The sequence below is a fragment of the Dendrobates tinctorius genome, unplaced genomic scaffold (genome assembly GCF_039654945.1).
Source record: "Dendrobates tinctorius isolate UK_male_01 unplaced genomic scaffold, ASM3965494v1 ptg000064l, whole genome shotgun sequence".
NCBI lineage: Eukaryota > Metazoa > Chordata > Amphibia > Anura > Dendrobatidae > Dendrobates > Dendrobates tinctorius.
Genome location: NW_027361732.1, coordinates 15,927,977 through 15,942,200, shown reverse-complemented (window position 1 = coordinate 15,942,200; position 14,224 = coordinate 15,927,977). Strand labels below are relative to the sequence as shown.

General features: G+C 42.4%; 1 protein-coding gene across 5 annotated transcripts in view; it reads right to left on the bottom strand.

Annotated features, from left to right (window-relative positions):
* Positions 1–14,224, bottom strand: part of ELF1 (E74 like ETS transcription factor 1) — a 186,183-nt gene that overhangs the window by 124,330 nt on the left and 47,629 nt on the right. For 3 of the 5 annotated variants that reach the window (XM_073580331.1, XM_073580329.1, XM_073580330.1), the window contains exon 2: positions 4,338–4,384. The exons of the other annotated variants lie outside the window; for them this stretch is intronic. The gene's annotated coding sequence lies outside the window, so the exon portion shown is untranslated. The remainder of the gene's footprint in view (positions 1–4,337; positions 4,385–14,224) is intronic. 5 annotated transcript variants of the gene reach the window in all.

Genomic DNA, 14,224 nt, shown 5'->3' with positions numbered 1-14,224 from the left:
TCTCTGCTATATCAAGTACAGTACTACTGGTCAAATAGGACTGAGTGCACGATGATCCGGCAAGGCAACATTGTGAGCGCTCATGGCAGTCATGTCTCGACAGGCTGCTCCGTGACCTCATTGACAAGCATTAGGTGCAATGTCGCAATCAGTCACCGCAACATTCAGGTTGTACAACACAGGTTAGTCGCTGTGTAAGACAAGCTAAATACATTAAATAGAAGATATGGAGGAGCATGTATGGGGGCAACTGCAGTTTATCTCTGCGAGAAGGCATGGGGTGGCAGAAGTACTACACATACTATGTGGGCATGAACGTGTGCCACTGGACCATTTTTTTTACGAGAGAGAGAGAAAGAAAGAGATGGATCCGCAAAAAAACGGATCCAACGGATGGCCATCCGTCAAGATCGGCCGGTAATGCAAGTCTATGGGGAAAAAAACGGATCCAAGAAAAATGGCGGATCAGTTTTTTTGCAAAACGGCGGATCTTGACTGATGGAGACAAACGGAAGGGTGAGACAGGCCTAAGGGACGCAACAAATAACACTGCAAGATAACCGTGACCAAGCGATGTTAAAAATGCTCTTTACATGATAATCTTGCAGTATTATCAGGCTGCCGATCACGCAATCAATGAGCAAAACACTTGTTTAAATCGGGTGAAATTATCTTTTATGCAACATAAAAAAAAAATCGTTCTTGGTGGTGCCTTGTCCTATGTAAACAGGAGTCGCACTGTCGAGAATCATAGCAGCCTATGTGCAATAAGCAATCCAGCACAGATCGCTCAGTGCACATCATTTTCTTTGTTCTGCCTGTGTATATAGGCATTTAAATGGCTGCTGATAGACAAAAGCTTGCTGATCGGTGGTTGAATTAGGACGCCAGTTGGACCATGAAAACAGACCCTTCTATCTTTCCTTTACATTTAAACATGCAGCCATCACATCCACCCTTAGGCCACAACTGTTCGTGTCTACCCAAATTCTCTGAGAATGTTCCCAGCGGGGTGAATACAGAGCAGATTTTCCAATGCCGATTTGTCGTCCGACAATTCGCTGCGCATTAAAGTAGCAGTGATGTGAATAACACTTCAAGAAATCTCACTCAAATGCAGCAGAAAAAGTCCACAATGTAAATTGAGAGACGCTGCAAGTCTAAAATCCATGAATTAATTTAGGTTTTGGATGACGCCGTGGACTTCACTCTTAGCAATGCCTATACTGCTGAAGATCCTACTGCTAGTGAAACCGAACATGGTCGATGTACCCGAACTCGTATCCTACACCAGACAGCAGCTTACTTTGGTCTGCGTATTTCCTCAGCATCATAAATCTTCGGCTGGGTGCCCACGATCACGAGCTAGCAGCGCTTTGGACACAGCACATGTCCGCTGCATCCAAAGCACTGACGTCTATTGAACGCAGGTGAATCCGCATGTGTTCACTGAACAGGGCGGATTTACAGCATCCAATACTTTTTGTATTCATGTAACTTTTATCACAGAGACTACAGTCTCCAGAGAAACTGACATACTGCAGTCTGGAAAGACGCGGTGCATGTCTCCGCAGGTTTCTATGGATGCATAGTGGACATGGGCTTTCTTGAAATCCCATCCACTATGCTGTAACATCTGGTCGCTGCAGGTTTGGCGCTGTATAAATACGCAGCGTCAATCCTGCAGCAATTACTGATCGTGGGCACATACCCTAGCAGGTTGGGAGGGATTTGGGAATGGCCAACGTCTATCCTTATGCTCTCCACTTAACTGCAAAAAGGTAAATGGCTTACAGCACGGGTGTATGTTCACACACAGCTGGATTTGTGGCTGAAAATTTATGGGTTTTTTTGTTTTTTTTGACAAGCATAAAAAAAAATGTTTGGAGAACTTTGATACAATTTCAGGCCATGGGGCGCTTTTGTTTTTAGTTGTTCACTACATCATGTGCACTCCATTAATGTTTTTCTATAGAAGTCAATATTAAGCTTATTCAAAATAAAATGTGAAGTTGTTTCTAAAGGTACTTTTTAATGCAAAATCCGTTCCTCAAACATCAAAAATCTGCGTGAAGATACCCTTAAGGAAGCATATGCTTTGGCCAAAAAGACCACATTTAGAAAGCACAGGACCAGAGCAGCCATCTTGTGGTTTGAAGAGTAAAAGGCTTCTGACCGGTTATCTGTAAAGGGCAGCACTAACATTTTATCACTGCAATTCTGGCTTACAATACAGATATGAATATAAATGATGTCTCACCAATATGCCATTTACTAGGTACTACCACACCTATCAATTCACAATGAGGAAAGTACCTGAAAGCAGAAGCATCAGATACTCTTGTGCACAAAGTCAAAAAACTGTGCACACATAGCCCTAGAACATTTTAACATGAACTTATAGTTCGAAGTACATAAAGATCGAGCATGTTGAAAGGCGCCCATTACTTATTTCCCTTAATAGAGTCACAAGGCCCCCACAGACATCACAAATTCAGTAAACTTTTGTCTAAAATATATATTCCTGTTAACAAGAGGTTAGTTAGAAAGCTCATCTTCCACCAGATTTAAACAAAACTGCATATATTATTAAATAGATCTCTTACATTTGATGAGGATGGTGCACTTACTATGAAAAGTGTCATCATAATGGTTGTATATCCCTTACATTACAGTGGAAATTTTAGAATCCACCTGGAGCTAAAGCTGGAGTTATAAAATGCTCAGTTTAATATCAGTTATAAAACGGCAAATCTGTCCTGCATGTTCAAAGGAAGCACACAAACCTCATCAGGTCTAAAAGGAGTCATACTACTACTTCAGCTTCATAGTAATAAGGTTAAAAAAAAACCACATGTCCATTACGTCCAACCTTTAACCTAATGAGTTGATCCAAAGGCTTAAAAACTCCATAAAGTCAGATGGTTTGTATTGTGAAATCTGATGACGAATCTGCTAATTGTCCAGATTTAAAAAAGACTGAATTCAATTATTCTGGAAGCATGAGGTAGATATAAAGAGAAAATTCTGCATAACTTCCTCAATATAATATAGTATAGATTTTGATATATCAGAAACACTTTCAGTTAGGGAACATAAGTCTGTGTCCATTATTGTGGTCTAAAAAGAGATTTGTTAAAAAATAAATAATTTAACAAATGTGCAAAATGTATCAAAGTCCAATTTCTTACATAAATGTTTCCCGATTCGAGCGCTGACTGCCTTGTGGGTCTCCTGATCGGCCTATAGATACACTATAAGACTTTGCCAAAATAACCCTCTCTGAGTGGAGCAGAAACGAGACTCTTACCAATATGCTTACCATCGATTTCTCTGTATGACCGTCACAAATAACAACCATCTGCAGGACGTAGGACTGTATAATGCTTAGGTGGATGAAGCACACAACTAAGATACTCACATACGTACTAGACTAATGCCAGCCACAGCCACCAGTATGGACGAGTTTGTCCAACAGGCCAATATGTATGGGGGTGCTGGCCAACTGGGAGATATCGCTGGTGCATGTCCGATTATGGACTGCCGATCACCATTTCCTTCCGGAGATCAGCTAGAAGCCATGTCTAACAACTCATGGACATGCTGCATATTTTTTCCTTGCAGGTTTTAACCAAGAGGTTTTCCAAATCTGCAGCGTGTCAATACTTCCAGCCTATTTCATCCATTCAAAAGAATAGAAGACGGACATATCAAAAACAAATGTAAAAACTCATAGAAAATGTGTGCATTTTACACAACGCTTTTACTTCCAACACTCTGGGTTTTGGTGCAGAAAAATCTGCGGCAATTACTCAATGTCTGCACAATATCTATAGAGTACAGAAGAGCTGGGCAAAACGAGTGCTTTTGTATGGAAGAGGCGACCATGATGGCTGTTGGCAGAAGCATAGTTCGCTGACAGCCATCAGATATGTATGTGGGGCTGAAGAACGATTGGATTCCTGCTCTATTTAGAAGGCCCTACGACCAGGATGATGGGTAACGTAAAGAACACTAGTATGATCATATAAATCTAATATTGCGGTTCATATATAAAGCTAGTACTTAGGGTGCCAGCAGCGTTTAATACCCCAGCACTGTTCACTAGGTATGGCAGTCGTCATACATGTCAGGATCTCCTTATACAGCCCCCATAAGACAGACTACGGTGACCTAATGTTACTTTTCACATGGGGAGGTAGACATACGCCCGAGGATTCGGATAGGTTGTGGCTTTGCAGCTAGAGATCTGATGTTCAGAATCGCCTTGATGGCAAGTACGTGTTTACCTGCCAGATCTGGCATTGTGAGGATGAAACCAAAGGCACAGCACCTACCTTGTCACCAGCTCCCCGGGGATCCTGCATGTAAATGTTCCACAAGTCTGAAATCAGAAAAAGGTTTTAAAAGCTAGAGTTAAAATGGCCACAGCAGATTAGGGAAGTGGTATCTTTGCCTCAGCCGTCTGAGTCATACATGAAACTGTTAGTGAAGGAGGGAACGCCCATGTTGCTTGGGGCCCAATTATCCTGCTGGGTCAAACATGCAAATGTGCAGGTAAGACAAAATACACACAGGGCAGGCTGGGAAGAGGAACGCCCTGCCCCACCTTAGCCAGGAACAGAGCAAAGTGCACGAGGCAGCGCAATAAGGAGGGCCAGGTACTTGGGAGGCGACATGGAATGTATGAGACAGCTGCTGATTACCCCACAGCCATGTCAATAGGGCTGCACAGGAAATCTGCAGAAAGCACTTACTATACCTACCATCTACAAGCAGGGAAATTCCTGCTGAATGTAAGCGGAGGAGAAAAACTCCAGAGAAAACTACTGCAGAGTTAGAATGTAACAGATCACCATTACCATAGTTATATTCTCGTCACTACGGTTTCTTTTTTAATGCTTATCGTTTGTTATACTTTAAAGGGAGTCTGTCAGCACTGAATGACTGTCCAAACCCTGTACGGGGTCTCGGAGCACCCTTGGGTGGCCAAACATTTAAGTGCAGCTTCACACCTACTATCACACACGCACCTCCATTTTGATTGACAGCTCTGAATTTAGAGAGCCAGAGAAGAGTGGTGACAGATGGAAAACATGGAGATGTTTAAGTGCACTAAACTGTTTGGCCACATCAGACGCTTGTACAGTCACTGTGCTGACAGACTCAGAATTGTCCCCCGACAGAGGCATCTTAGCATCTACATGGTCACATTATGTTTCCTGCCTTGGTGGCAACATCTATTCATGTTCCCAGAGGTGGGACCAGCACCCGTCAAGAATTCATTGGGGTTTTCTAGTTAGAAGAGAATCTCCTACCATCTGTTTATAATTCCATTATGTTTAGCCTAATCAAATACGCTCTACAATGTTTCGTTTCAGACAGGAGAAGGCTTCCTCTATCAGAGATGACCAGTGATGTGTGTAAAGGTGGCTGGCTGACTTGCTTGCTTAGTTACCTTCTTTCTCAAGGCCAATTCATAGAGAAGAGTGCACCAGTTACTCAGCCCCCTTCATACACTACTAGCCACGTGGGGACACAGGAAACAAGATATGGAACTGCAGAGACCAAGGATAATTCCCAACAGCAGGACATTGAGGGACATTTGATAATAAAAGTATCCGAGTCAGTTGTATATACAGTGGGGAAAATAAGTATTTGTTTTACACTGGTAATTTCGCATTTTTTTCCACCTACAAAAGAATGGAAAGGTCTGTAATTTTTATAGTAATCTTAAAAAAAAAAAAAAAAAAAAAAAAGAAAAAAAAATTCAGAAAATCACATTGCATGATTTTAACACAATTAAATTGCATTTTATTGAATTAAATATTTGATAAAATAGAAGAACAGAACTTAAATTTGGTTCAGAATCCTTTGTTTGCAATTACAGAGGTCAAAAGTTTCCTGTAGTTCTCGACCAAGTTTGCACACACTATAGCAGGGATTTTGGCTTCCTCCTCCATACAGATCTTCTCCAGATCTTTTCGGTTTCGAGGCTGTCACTGGGCAACATTTTCAGCTCACTCTAAAAATTTTCTATTTGTTACAGGTCTGGAGACTGACTAGGCCACTAAAGGATCTGTAAATGCTTCTTATGGAGCCACGCCTTAGTTTCCCTTGCTGTGTGTTTTAAGTCATTTTCATGCTGGAAGACCCAGCCACGGCCAATCTTCAATGCTTTTACTGAAGGAAGTCGTTAGAAAAAACCTTGCGATACATGACCCTATCCATCCTCCATTCAATACGGTGCAGTCGTCTTGTCCCCTTTGCAGAAAAGCACCAAAGTATGATGTTTCCGGCTTTCCGCCACCATGCTTCACGGTTGGGACGATGTTCTTGGGGTTGTACTCATCCTTCTTCCTCCAAACACAGCGCGTGGAGTTGATACCAAAAAGTTCTATTTTGTTCTCATCTAGCCACATGACCTTCTCCCATTACTCCTCTTGATCATTCAGATGGTCACTGGCGAACTTGAAACGGGCCTGGACATGTGCTGGCGTGAGCAGGAGGACCTTGCGTGACCTGTAAGATTTTAATCCATGACAGCGTAGTGCGTTACTAACGGCAGAGTTAGGCTAGATTCACATTGCGTTAGGGCAATCCGTTTAATGGATCCGTTTGTAAGCAGCACTAACGCAATGTAACGGACATGTTAACGCACCCATAGACTTCCATTAGTGTAACAGATCATAACACATGTCAAAATTGACATGCGTTTGCAATGGTCCGTTAGTTTGTGACGCACCTTCCAACGTGGACTACCACGTTTTCGGGTCCGGTACGGCGAACGCACAGTGAACTGAAGCATTCGTTCTGCCATAGAACACTATTGCAAACACATGCAGATGCATAATGACCTAATGCAGCCACATGCGTTAACGCGATGACAAAAATACATCACAAAAAGACAGTTTTGGGCTCATTTTTAGAGCATCTGTTAAACGGATCCATTAAACGGATTGCCCTAACGCAATGTGACTTAGGCTGTGGTTCCAGCTCGAATCAGGTCATTGACCAGGTACTCCAGTGTAGGTCTAGGCTGATTCCTGACCTTTTTCAGTCATCCTTACCCCATGAGGTGAGAAATTGCATGGAGCCCCAGAACAAAGATCTTCCATTTTAATAATTGTGCCAAGAGTTTGTCATGATCCAGGGTGGATCTGACAGATTAAATGCACAAGTAACCTTTTTTTTCTGTGAGCTGTTTTGCTCAGGGTTGGTTTTGTCCCCGGTGGCCAGTATGGTCATTGCACTTGTGCATAGAGATAGTTTTGCCCCGGTGGCCAGTATGGTCATTGCACTGGTGTTTTTAGAGATAGTTTGCCCCCGGTGGTGGTTAGAGTAATTGCACAGGAATCACTAACAGGTGTGTTTGCTCTATAAAGGTGTGTCAGTAGTGCTCACTCACGTTGGTGATATTATTATTGTTGGGCTTTCCAACCATCCTGGGTGAAGGAGCTGGATGGGGAGCTGGAGGAGAGTCCAGGGCGGCTCATTCAGAGTCCTGGAGTGGCAGCCATGATGTCAGCGAGGAGTTCGTGTAAAGCATGGTGGAGTGGCAGCTGTGGTGTCAGTGAAGAATTCCTGCAAAGCTTGGTGGAGTGGCAGCTATGGTGTAGAGCTGCCCTCAGTTTGCTGGACAGCTGCACTCAGGTGCTGGACTCGGCTGCTCCAAGGCGGCACTCAGTGCTGGACGCTGTTGCTGTAAAGCTACACCCAGGTGTTGGACACGGTGGAGGAAGATGCACTCAGGTGTTGGTCTCTGTTGCCAGGAGCAAGTGCATCAGAGCAAAGCTAAGAGTTTCCCTGTTTGACACTTTTCCTCATGTTGGTGTTAGTGCAGCGGTGGGGCAGTGCCTGCGCCACCCAGCTCCCTAGCAAGAGATAGGTGTAGGGTGTGCCAGGGCTACAGGTTCCTGAGCGGCGCCCGGTGCGGAATCGGCATAGGGAATGTTAGGAGCATTAGGGACACTGACTCAGGGGAGTGCAGGAGGTCTCCACGTTCCCCGTTCCCTATTGCAGGGCCCTCCATTGTAAATGTTTCCCTATCCCCCTTTGTCTTGTTGTATGAGTTACCAGCCTGCGGGCCACTGGACAATTACACGTGCCGTGTCCTGTTGTATTAGTTACCGGCCTGCTGGCCGTGTCACACAGGACTGGGCACGTGACAGAGTTGTTGCCTTGTCACAAAGCTGCATGTCTATTGTCCGGTAGTGCATCCCAGCTTTGTGCAGGTCTACAATTTCGTTCCTGGTATCCTTTTACAACTCTTTGGTCTTGGCCATGATGGAGAGGTTGGAGGATGATTGAGTGTGTGGACAGGTGTCGTTTCTTTTATACAGGTAATAAGATCAAAAAGGTGCAATTAATACAGATAATGAGTGCATAGTAGAGGGCTTCTTAAAGAGCCGGAATTCATGTTGGTTGGTAGGTGATCAAATAATTTCATGCAATTTCATTATTTAAAAATCATACAATTTGATTTTCTAGATTTTTATTTTTAAGTTTCTATCTCACAGTTGAAGTGTACCTACGATATAAATTACAGACCTCTCCATTCTTTGTAAGTGGGAAAATTTGCAAAATCGGCAATGTATCAAATACTTATTTTCCCCATAGTAATACAATTTTAAACACCTTTAAAGATATTTTTGTAGATGGACTACTCCTTTAAGATTGCAATACCCATTTAGCTAACCTTGCAAGAAATGAAACGCATCAATACACGCCTTTTAAAATATTGCCATATGACTTTGTCCAGGTGGGCCATTCCTAAATTGGTGGTCCGGTTTACTATAGTGATGGCCTTTCCTTAGGATAGTTCATCACGATTAGATCAGTGAGGATGCTGCACCTAGTAACCCCCTTCCCACCCCACGATCAGCTGTTCTCAGCTTTGACAGCGGCAGGATGTAAACATTAAAAGGAACCAAACACTATGGCTCTATTCAATTTGTGGTGGTCTCAGGTACTAGAGGGTCAACTGCATTGAATAAGAACTGACTTGCAGGATCCAGGAACGACCACTACAGTGAACAGACCTGTGGCGTTCATTTCAGGGCTGTGGAGTCGGTAAGCCACAGTTGCGACTCCGACTCTGACTCCTGGATTTTATCAGACTCCGACTCCTTCATAAATGGCCAATTCATAACAAATTTACTGTTGTAAAATATTAAACATCGTGCTTATTCAGTTTCTCACCATCATATAAGTAATCAGACCACTTAGAGCAAAAACTACATTTATTAGAATACAATTAGAATATAGCAAATAACTTTTATAAACTTTTCTAAACTGTAAGTAAATATGCAATAAACACTTTTATGCAGTTAATAAGAAGAAATCTATAAATTTGTCCTCAGAAAAAGTATTGCCTCTGTCAGATCCTCCTTCATGGATGCCCTCAAATCTGATCTAATTATTTTGAGAGCAGAGAACAACCTCTCTACACTAACTTGTGTTGGTGGCAAAGCAGTAACCACTCGGGCAACATCTCTGACAATGTCAGGATACAGAGGAATCGCTTGTTGCACTGTTATTTTTGATGAACGGTCAAATTTCTCAATTTCTTTTAGTGCACGTGAAAAATTCTGCTGAAATGTACTGGCTGTGTTCCTTGATGGGGATGACTCTTCTTCTATGCGGGAACGCTTTGCACGGTCCTTGTGATCCAAATATTTTTCGAAATTAAATTCTTCATCAGTTGATGATGAGGGTGAAGATGTGGCAGGACGACCAAATTCTTCTTGTTCCTCCTGACTGTTCTGCAACCCTTTCATCCTTACTGCTATTTCAAACAGAGCTTCTTTTCCTTTACTTAGCTGTTGATCATCTAGAAGAATCCGATGCATTGGGTCTACAGAAACAGCTGCCAAAAGAATGTTATTTTGTAATAGTAGCTCCTCTATCTGTTTCATTGATGTAGCAATGCCACTTGCAATTAACCCTCCTCTTTGGGACAGGCGAAACATCAGGTTCTTCCACTCCTTTAAGAAAATACCTGGAGTTAAGTCCTCTGCTTGTAATTTTTTAGTCACTGTAAATGGGTGCTCTAGCAATTTTTCCAGCTCAGTCACCTGATTCCACTGACTTTCATTTAGCGTCAGTTGAGGGTTAGCCATGTCTACAAGAAAGGTTTTCAGTTCAACCAAGCGCTGAATCATTAAGTAAGTACTGCCCCATCGTGTGGCTTGATCAATAATTTCCCCTTTTCCAGCACGTCTCTTCAAAATTGAGTCGACTTTAGGGGTTCTGGCAACAGTAGCCAATTTTCTCACCTTGCCAATCAGTGCAGCAGCATGTCCTTCTTGCAGACTGTCTCTTATAGCCAGCTGTAGCGTATGCACAACACAGCGCATGTGATGAAAGAACATATTGACACAGTTTCAACAAGATCATCTAAACTATCATGTTGCTGTTCATCTGAAGCAACTTCAGTTTGCTCCTCAGTTACAATACTGTGTTCCTCTATTTCAAACATTTCTGTGTCTGTGGACCCAGAATGTTCTTCTAGCTGCTGGTCACCATCATTACTCTCATTCATTAGCTTAATAGTACTTATCATATTTGAAGCATTGTCAGTTACGACAGAAAGAACTTGCTCTTTTTTAAGTTCATAGTCTTGCAGAACCTTTTCCACCAAGACCTGGAGAAACTCATTGGTGTGATGAGCTTTGGTGTCTTTTACTGCCAATGTCTTGGTAACTATTTCATTTTTGTCACAAACAAATCGGACATTGATGGCAAAATAGTTCACTCTGTGACGTGTGCAGGCATCCATTTTAAGAAACAGAAAGCGTCCCTTGAGAGTTTTAAGTTCTTCCTTTTGTTTAAAAGCTTCTTCGATTACTAATTTTCTAATACTCTCTCTCTCCAGAGAAACACCAAGCTTGCGGGCCATTTCCCCATTCAGACACATAAAAGCTGGTCGTGAAAATAATGAAATAGGCACACTATCCTTTACAACAAGCTCTATGATCTGTTTTTTAAATGTATCTACTGTCATTGTCACAGTAACTTTGTCACTGACAAAATATCTTGCAACTGATGGCTACAAAGTTCTCTGCTCCTTTGTTTGGCTGGAAGAGCTGGGCACTGGTTCATTGGTTTGGATGCAGTCTCTCTCATCCACTGCTTTCAGTACTTCTGGATGAAAGCGCTGTAAATGTCTCTTTAGATTAGAAGCTCTGGTAGGAGCATTTTTATCTTTGCCTGAATATGCACTCATCTTGGCTTCACAGCATTTGTTTTCGTCTGGATCATTTGTCATACACTGACAGACATAATGTTTTATATCTTGAGTGATGGTGAAATGTTCAAATACAGCTGAGTTAATGTGATGCTTCTTTTACATTCTCAGGTTTTTAATTCTGCATTCACAATCCAAATGACAATTGTTTTTCCTAAAAACAAATGTACAAAATTATTGCCAGGTCGTACAACTGATATAGTGGTCAGTAATACTGTTATTATTCCTCATGTACTCACAGTTAACTGATGCAAAGTTTGTTGAAAGGATAATACTTCTTACAGTCTTCCTCTTCTGAGTAGCAGGCAGCTGTGAAATGTCTCTATCTCCAGCAGAACTGCTTATCACTGTTGTTCATAGTTTGATAGAACATATATATTTGAGTAACATTTATAAAATTCATATGAAAGTTCAATTATGAAATATTAATACATTTTTTTTTAAAGCTGGAGTCGGAGTCGGTACATTTCTACCGACTCCGACTCTAACCAAAACTAACTCCGACTCCACAGCCCTGGTTCATTTCCACCTAAAGGCATGGTCCACTCCTTTTGTCACATAAGAGGAGCGCTGCAGCCTATGAGCAGTCACCAAAGCCGCCACTAATTGTTATGCCGCATAAGCACTACAGCCAGTGGCATGGGTGCGCTAGGAGACCCAGTGCTGAATGCAACGGTGCAGGAGACTAAGGGTTTTTTTTATTTTAAGTTGGTGAATATAGTGTTTATGAAGGGTTGATCGAGTAGTGGTGATCAGGAATGGCAGTACGGATGTTAGCAGTGCTTTGCACTGGTGGCCATGGACTACCAACTGCACCAAGATCTCGTGAACCTTTTGCTCAACTCTACCAAACATGATAATTCTTCCATGTACAGTAAATAATATTTTCAGGAATAAAGAGCTGAAGCAACAATTAGTATCATATTACGGAGGGAATCATTTGACATGAATGGCATATGGGCAGGACTGTCTTGATTGGGTAATACATTTTTTTTTTTTTTAGTAAAACACCTTGAAGAGACATTTGTCTTTTTCAAGGTGATTCCCCAAATGGCTCAGTAACATTTAGGTGACATGTACATTACAAAGCATGCACATTCACTTGTAGTAGGTGCAGATTGTTAGCGGACGCTCAGGATTTAGGCGTGGAATCCTACACTTACGACCATTGCCTCATTTTTGACAGCACTGCTTATTGCTAAAATAATCCTCGGTATGGAACGTTGGACACGAATGTCACATTGCAAATGTTCCAGAGAGATGGACTAGTTCTTCAGGTATTGAGGCATTCATGTGGACATGTCCTCTGCCATCAGTGCTTGCTCTATTAGCAATGTCACGTACAATAGCCGTATGTACACGCTCACTACTTGTACAGATGAGGCGGTATGGGGCGGCCAGCGTGTTATCTTCTAGGCGCAGACAGCAGAATTGACACCAAACATTACATGTGCACATGGAGACTTTGCAAGGCAGCAATTAATAATAATTCAACCAACCTGCCATTGCAACATTAGGCTCTGAATGTTATTTATAAGTCAGGTAAGCATTCCTATGAGATAATGAAAGGGGTTGTCCCTCTGTCACACTATGAATCCCCCAGCGCACGCACTGTATGCTGCGAGGATTTGCCAGTTTCTGAAGGGTATGTACAAGTTATACATATTCCTGGCCAGAGCCAGTCTAGTGGGCATGGCCTTGTGCCATATACTTGTATTAAGTGAGGCCGCACATCCGTCCAGTGGGCGTGGCCGACTAGAAGGCATGGCCTTGCTCCATACAAGTGTATTAAGGGAGGCTGTGACCACAGGCCAGGGGTATGTATAACTCATACGTCCCCTCTGGTTCCAACTCAAACCGCGAATCCTCGCTGGCGGGATTCATAATATTCAAGTCACTAAGAGTGACTGCACAATTATCGATTTTGACCAGACAACCCCTTTAAGGTCCTTTTACATTTCAGTGGCGATTGCTGGCTGTGTTTTACAATCAGCCCTCTGCCTTGTTCTGCATCAGCAGTCAAGAGGGCTGTGCATTGGTGTCGCTAAGGCACTTAGATTTGGGGTCAGTCTGTCAGTCATTACGAGGGCCAGGGTAATGAAGTGGGGCATGAAGTACAGAGAAGGAAGGAAAACTGAAAGCAAAAGAAGTCAAGGAGGAAAAAACCGGAGGGGAAGTAAGCTAAAAGAAGGAGTCAGGAGAGAGGTTCCACAGACTGTAAGCTACTTGGTGACTGGCATGCAAAGCCACCATGTCAGGAGAGACCACAAACAGACCCAGGGCTGTGACCTTACGCCAAGGCTGCCGTAGCCACACTCCACACAGTATCTGACTGGCTCACTGGCCAACCTGTCTTTAATAAAAAAAAAAATTAAAAAAAAATTACACTGATAATGCCAGCTCTGCATGATCAGCGAAGCTGGCAGGGGAAGAATCACCTTTGGTGACTTCACCGTCACAAGGTCAAAAGGTCCTTCTTCCAATGTGGCCCAGAGATGCCAAAAGTTTGGACACCCCTGGTTTACAGTCTACAAGTTTGTTTACACCACAAATTAGCCCTCCTAGATTACCATTTAGTAAATAAGATAATACTGATATTAACACCATCACAAATATTGTGCACACTTTGAAGAATCTCTGATGTACAATCTACATCAGTGATTACATTAGTGATGAAGTACATTAGAACAAGCCACAAAGACCATTAAAGTGGTTGCCCACTACTTTTATAAACACGATCTATTGTTTGTTGTTGCTACTTAGCCATGTTACTCAAATTAGACTCTACAGTTGTGTTTGGGTGCTTTAGGAGTTGCTCATTTTATATGGAGTTTTGTACATTTGAAGCATCTGTTTTGCAGGTTGGTTTTTGGGGGGTTTTCTTAGCCCCTTTTCAACTTTTATTTTTAGCAGTTTTTTTCCTAACGCTTTGTGGGCATCTTTTGTACTGACATTTCAGACGTTTATAAATCTTTT